This window comes from Colobus angolensis, unplaced genomic scaffold, assembly GCF_000951035.1.
Source record: "Colobus angolensis palliatus isolate OR3802 unplaced genomic scaffold, Cang.pa_1.0 Scaffold219, whole genome shotgun sequence".
Classification (NCBI taxonomy): Eukaryota; Metazoa; Chordata; class Mammalia; order Primates; family Cercopithecidae; genus Colobus; species Colobus angolensis.
The window spans coordinates 3,312,933-3,320,500 of NW_012115366.1; the positions used below are offsets into that span (position 1 = coordinate 3,312,933).

Genomic DNA, 7,568 nt, shown 5'->3' on the forward strand with positions numbered 1-7,568 from the left:
TTTCTACTTACAATAGAGCTGCTTCAGCTTCAATATTCCCATTCCTGGGCTCCAATGTTGAGAACCTTGAGGATATCTTGTCTGTCTTCAATGATGAGGGTACCATGAAGCAAGAATTATAATTTACCTCCCCCTTGAAGCAGGACCATGACTAGGATGAGGCAAAGTTCCTAGGAAACAAAAAGTAAGACACTCATTCTGAGGCCTGAGCAAGGGCAGTGTCAGCATGTATAACACCTTGTGATATGGGCTGGCTGTATCCCCAACCAAATCTCATCTTGAATTGTAGTTGCCAAAATCCCCATGTATCAAGGGAGGGACCTGGTGGGAGGTAATTGAATCATGGGGGAAGTTACCTCCATGCTATTTTCATGACAGTGAGTGAATTCTCAAGAGACCTGATGGTTTTATAAGGGGCTTCCCCCCACCTTCACTCTGCACTTCTCCTTGTGGCTGTCATGTGAAGAAGCACATGTTTGCTTTCTCTTCTGCCATGACTGTAAGTTTCCTGAGGCCTTCCAAGCCATGCTGAACTGTAAGTCAATTAAACCTCTTTCCTTTATAAATTACACAGTCTCAGGTTGTCTTTATTAGCAGCATAAGAATGGACCAATACATCTTGCATCTACATTTTGTGCCCTAGGTGCCCTAAGTTTCCAAGTCCCATTAATCCTGTCCCCTCCTGTTCATCTGCATGGTCACCCAGATCCTTGTCAGTACTTACCTGGATCACTCCAATAGCCTCCTCTCAGGTCTTTCTCAAAATATCCTTTTAAAACATTTTCTTGGGGTTTCAGTGACTCACACATTTAACCCCAACACTTTGGGGGGACAAGGCGGGAAGACCACTTGAGAACAAGAATTCAAGACCTGGGTGTGTTTTGCCTGGGCAACGTAGTGAGACTTGGTCTCTACAAAAAAAAATTTTAAATTAGCTGCATGTGGTAACACACACCTATTAATGACTCAGGAGGCTGAAGTGTGAGAATCACTTGAGCCTGAAAGGAAGAGGCTGCAGTGAGTTGTGATGGCAACATTGCATTCCAGCCTGGGCAACAGAGCAAGACCCTGTCTCAAAAATGTGTGTGTATATGTGTGTGTGTGTATGTGTGTGTGTGATATATATAACATTTTCTCAAAAACTTTAGCTAGTTCCTCATTCCCCAAATAATGCTTCAAAAAGCACACAGAGGATGTCCCCAAATCACACTTGAAGAAGGACACAGAGAATGTCCCAGGTGTTGCATACCTTGAAGCCAGAGGAAAAATGAAGCTGCCAGAAAAATCCCAGTTTGAACATAAAGATTTCTTATCCCTTTAAGGAAACCACCCATGCCCTAAGCAAGCCCAGCCCAGAGTTTCCAGATGAATATTTGTTCATTGCAAAGAAGGGTAGGTCTTTGTTTATTCCACACATATTCCTGAGCACACACTATATTTCAAGCATTGTATGGACACTGAGCAAACATTAGTAAGCATTGGTAAAAGTGGTCCTCACCCTTGTGGTGAGGGTACAGTCTGATGAGGACAGATAGAAAGGAAAGAAGGGTGGGAGTGATACAGGAGAGTGAGGGAGGGAGCAAAGGAGAAAGAAAGAATTTCAAATGTGATGAGTACTCTGAAGAAAATAAAAGAGTGCACAAAATAATGGGGATTGCAATGATAGAGATCTTCACAGAGTTAATAATTAAGTGCTGCTAGCTAGACAGAATGATAAGCTAGCAGCCTTTCTGAAAAGGGAACGTTTGAGCTGATATCTGGAAGTTTCAAAAAGCCTCGGAAATACCTTCTTGTCGGAGGGAACCTATTATGCCAAACTTTAAGGTATGAAGGAGCATGGAATGTTCAGGAAGTGGTGGGGAACCAGTGGGGCTGGAGAGTGTGGGCAATGGGACATGGGACAGTGCTGGAGGTATGGGCAGGAGCCAGATTACACAGGGATACTGGTCACAGTGGAGACTTTGGGATTTTATTTAAACAATGGGATTTTAATTAAACATTGCAGAGGTAGAGATGCTCAGATGTCTCACTGCCCAGATTGTAAATTACACCAAGCAAAGTACAATATTTACATGTTAAGAAATCACCATGACTTTTGTGGAGCAAGTAGACAAGGGGAAAACAAATAATCAGAAAATTCAAATGTGAGGTTATTGCAGTAAATCCAGAGGCAATGGGGTGGTCTGGGCTAGGTGGTGCCAGCAGAGATGGAGAGAAATTGACTAATGGGAGGTGAGCCTAAAATTGGAAGTGACAGGACTTGCTTGGGGACTGAATGTGAAACGCAATGGAGAGGGAGGATTGGGGATGGATTCATGACAAGGTTGAGCAATGGATGAGATGATGAAGACAGGTGGAGGGATGGGTTTGGTGGTGGAATAGAACTGAATTAACAGTTCCATTTTAAACATGTTAAATATAATGTTGGTTCGTCATCAAAGTGGAGCTGTTAAGTAGGCACACGGACAGATGCATCTGAAGTTCAGGAGAGGGGTCAGAGCTGGAGAATTATTTTTGGAGTCATCTGGTCTGTTGCCAGGGCAGCCAATCAGGAGAGCTAAACTTTCCAGATTTTCCTTTTGCATCCTTCTGGTCTCCCAAAAGCCCTTTGATACAATGCAGTCTCCACGCTCTGGTGCAAAACAAGTATTAATAGTTACGCAGGCATGGATTGGAAGAGAAAGCAGAAAGACAAAATGCTTTTATTTGTCAAGATGGCATGATGATAGATATATTTTTCCTTTCTGTTTTCATTTCTACTGAGAGTTGTTGGCATATTTATTCAACAAATCACTTTAAAAATAATAAAATATGGTCTGAACTGGTGGTAAAAAGATCTGATATCTGCAGGGGCTGGGAATGCCCCCTTGTTCCCTGTCACCCTGGTCTGTCTTGGTGATCTTCAGTAGCCTCAATGGAAACTGGGAGAAGGTCCTGCAAAGAGAGTAACAGAGACAGAAAGCATTCAAGGTGGGCAGTGAGACATCTAAGAGCCACTGCACCTTTAGCATCACAGTCAATCTAAGCTAGTAAAGCTTTTGGTACTACTTTGTACAACCTCTTCTCCCCAGTCCTAGTTCACAAATGTGGAAGTTGTGTCCTAAAGGTATTAGGTGATATGATCAAAATAAAACAACACAACTCTCAAGCCACAATTCCAGGTATGCAAAAGTATTACTTTTTAAAAATTTTCCATAATCGTAACATAATTTCTACTTTAAGCACCCTACCCATGAGCTTAATCGTGGTCAATTTAGGATCTCCTCCATCAAAACGGGGTCCCCCAGCCTCCACATCCCCAGTGTTGTCTAAGGTGCTTTGGTGACATCAGTCCTTGTAGGGTTGTAAGATGTCCAACCCTGTGAAGCTCTTGGCAGTAGATCCACATAGGGGCTTCTGGCAATAACTTCTTTCTGATCCCAGAGCTTCTCCACACCAGTAGATTTCAGCTCCACTCACAATCTTCTTAAGCACACTGGAAAATGTGGCTACTCTGGCGCGCCCAGAAAACTCTGCAAGATGGTCTGAGGTCCTCTCCCCCTAAGCCGAGCATACAGCCCATTCTGCTCCTCTGCTGCCAGGCCAGGCTGGGAGCAGGAACTCCGGGAACCATGTCACCAGGAAGGAAGACACAAGTTCTCCTAACTCCCCAGTTCCTCCAAATTTGACCTGGGGTTTGAGGGAGCAGGTTGTAGGACTCTTGTCAGGGGCCCACCAGTGTTGGTTCTCTTGAGCACTCCTCCCCTATCCCACAAACTGGGCAATGCCCCCTCAAGTAGTCAAGATGGAGGCTGGGTCAGGGGTAAGTGGTGAGGAAGGGGCTGGCTCTGCAGATCCCATATTTTTCCAAACGTTTCCATCTTCCATCTGGATCTCAGCTTTCAAAACTTAAAGGTGCATTTGCTCTCTGTTTCTGCAGTGACAGCCTCCCATGAGGCAGATGCATCACATTTTTCTGCTGCCTGATTCGGTCACTGAAAAACATACAATACTGAAGGAAAGGCATCGTTGAAAACTGCACTGCCAGAGCTCTGCAGTGACACCAGCAGGGATGTTTTATAACGATGCGTCAGAAGCCTCTACACGCTAAAGTTGAGTGAATCTCAACTCTGTGAATACACTCGAATTTTCAAACTATACATTTACGTGCATGAGTTACATCTCAGCAAAGCTAGAAAAGAAAAAAAAAGATGTTTACATTAACCATGCAAAACACACCAATTCCCTGTGTGCCTTATCCCTATAAATTTCTGATACTCTTCCATTAGTAAACTGTGGGAAGAGAGAAAAGAATGAGTTTCATGAAAACCATTCGGAACCCTCATTTTTTTTCCCAGAGTCCCTAATGGAGGTGATCTCAGGCTTGGCAAGAAAAAGCAAACAAGTCAGATAGAAGGAAAGTTCAGACTTATTTATTATTTATTTACCTGGTTCTCAGAACCTAAAGCTCAAAATCCCCAGTCTGTAGTTTCTGTGATGCTTTAATAAAGGTAGTATTGTACTCATCCATATACAAGAGTTTTTTCTTTGTTTATTTGTGTGTTTGTCTGTTTTACCATATTCATTCTCTGTGCACAGAGACAGTGAGCTACTGGAATTTTTTCCCCAGAGGCTTCCAGGCAACTCCCCTTCACATCTGATTGGCCAGAATCTCAACTTGTATCTCAGCCTCAGGGGACTGGCTGCCTTAACTGGCTTGGACCAATGAAGATTCATCTCCTGGGGGTGGGCAAGGGCCTAGGTTTCCCTGAAACCATTGCTGGGTGGAATGGCTATTCCGTTAGCAAGGCAGAAGGAACATTTGGCTGTGCAGAGGCCCAAACAAGGGTATCTTCCACAATGGATGGTGAATTCAGTGAGCTGTGGAAAACAGCACCCTGCTAGGATGCAAAGCCCTAGACATTTTCAGGCCTGTAAGGTACTGAATTCATGCCAGAGAAGATTTTGGCTTCAAGCACCAGAGCTTTGGGAGGCTCATCAAATATCCCCAAGAAAGAACTTGTCGTAGAAAGATTGAAGCAGGCAGCAGAACTGGCCAACTTCAAATCGGCCAGTTAGGACTGGAAAAAAGAGCAATGGCTATAGTGACCTTTTATAAAGACTGAGAACCAGAATTCGTCCCATTTGTCCTGGAAGGCAACAGCCCCGGTGCCATGATCCAACGCAAGAATGGAGCGGGGAGCTATGGCAAATAGCTACTATTCACTTTCTCTCCAACCATGGTAAGGGCATGTGCTCAAACTGGATTTATAGGATTAAGAAAAAAATATTAACATTACATACTTATTACAAAGGAAAAAAGAATACAGTGGAGATGCCTGGAAGACATCACTAAGTAACAAAGTGAACATGATTAGTAAAGGGACCGATTGTGTGACTTCTAACTGGAAGCAATGAGAACACAGCATCACTTCCATATATTCCTGCCAAGACTGCCAAAACCTGACTCTCGTCATGAAGAAGGTATCAGAAAAACACAAAATGAGGGACATTCTACAGAATAACTGACGTATACTTTTAAGAAGTGTCAGAGTCGGATCGCTGCGGCTCGCTTGCGCCCTGGAAACTGCCCCTTCTCGGGGTCATGATGGGCAGCAAGATGGCGTCTGCCAGTAGGGTCGTTCAGGTAGTCAAACCACACACTCCATTAATAAGGTTTCCTGACAGAAGAGACAATCCTAAACCCAATGTGTCGGAAGCTTTGAGATCAGCAGGGCTACCATCTCACTCTTCTGTAATTTCACAACATTCTAAGGGAAGTAAATCACCAGATTTGTTGATGTATCAGGGTCCACCAGATACTGCAGAAATAATAAAAACATTACCTCAGAAATACAGAAGGAAACTTGTGTCTCAAGAAGAAATTGAATTTAACCAACGTGGAGGTCCTGAATAACCATGGTGGCTGCTGTTTGTCATCAGACAATAGAATTGTCTTTACAATAAAGGACTTCCAAAATGACAGATGAGAAACTGTATATTAAACACCTTTAATAAATACTATGAAAAAAATGAAATATAGAAAATTTAGATGGACACTTGTATTTCCTAATTTATGTATCTTGGTCAGCTTCTCCACAAGCTTACCTAATTATTTATACACTTTATACTTATTAAAGTATACATTTTTAAATGTTAGCCTATTAATTTACTCTTGATTATCAAACATTACCAGTGTTGAACTATTAAAAGCACATAATGTATAGTAAACTATCATAGGATTCTTATAATTTCACTTTTCTTTCTGTTTAGACATGGAAAAATTTATCAGTCAGAATTGCTGTTTCCTGAAATTGGGTGAGGATCAGTGAAATAATGACTCTATTACTTGTTCTTATTTCTCTGTTCTTTAATGTTTTTTCATTCACAAGTTTACTGGAGTATAACTGGCTTAGTAAGTATATCCTACTCTGAATGATAAAAATATAGTCAAGCTAAAATTAAAATGGAAAATAATTAAGAGACCAAAATGAATATAGCATAGGAATAAAGATTTCACTAGAAATTGCAATGTATTATGTTTTGGAGTTTGTAAGGAAGTCTTGTTCTTTGGTTTATTTTACTGTTTTGTGATCTTGTATGCAAATCCTGATAACCATTAACTTTCTCAAACTTAATGTCTCAAAGCCTCATAAAATCAACATAAATATTTACTTATTAAGCAGTTTATGAAACTTTAATGGGGCCCCCTGTGCCAAGGGTATGTGTATTATGAAGTAAAACCTCACAAAGCTAAATAAATTCTCTTCCATACCTTTAAAAAAAAAAAAGAAGTGTCAGAGTCATAAAGGAAAGGAGATTTTTTTTCTATATTAAAGAAAACTAGAGAGATATCACAACTAAATGTAACTAGATCCTTTCTCTATAAAAACATGTTATTGAAACAATTGGCAAAACTTGTAGGGAATCTTAAGATAAGATGGTAATAATGTGCCTATGTTAATTTCCTGATTTTGATGGTCTGAGGGTCATGCAAGAAAATGTTCTTATTTGTAGGAAAGATGCAATGAGATATTCAGGGATGTCTTAGTCCATTTGGGCTGCTATAACAAAATGCCATTAGCTGGGTAATTTATAAACAGCAAAAGCTCATTTCTCACATTTCTGGAGGCTTGGAAGTCCAAGATCAAGGCACCAGCAGGTTCACTGTCTGGTGAGGGTTTGCCCTGTCTTCCAAGATGCCACCTTGCTCCCTGTCCTCACATGGCAGAGGGGATAAACGCTGTGTCCTCACATGACCAAAGACGGCTAAGGAGCTCTCTTCAGCCTCTTTTAAAAGGGTACTAATCCCATTCGTGATGGTGGAGTCCTCATGACTTAATCACTTCCCAAAGGCCCTACCTCTTACTACCATCACATTGAATATTAGGTGATAACTTATGGATTTGGGGAGATACCAACATCCAAGCCATAACAAGGGACAATAAGGCAATATGTCAGCAATTTATTCACAGATGTTTCTGAAAAGAAGTTCTTTATCCCACACTTGTAACTTTTCTATCGGAGGGAGATTGTTTCAAAAAAATATTTTAGGTAAGTAATATTCAGGTATCATGGAACAATTCATA

At 41.4% G+C, this 7,568-nt stretch overlaps 1 pseudogene across 1 annotated transcript; it reads left to right on the top strand.

The window, feature by feature from the left end:
• Positions 1-5,543: 5,543 nt before the first annotated feature.
• On the top strand, positions 5,544-6,213 carry LOC105512781 (annotated as a pseudogene). Its single transcript, XR_001001915.1, has one exon. The product of XR_001001915.1 is annotated as a 28S ribosomal protein S36, mitochondrial pseudogene (transcript).
• Positions 6,214-7,568: the final 1,355 nt, after the last annotated feature.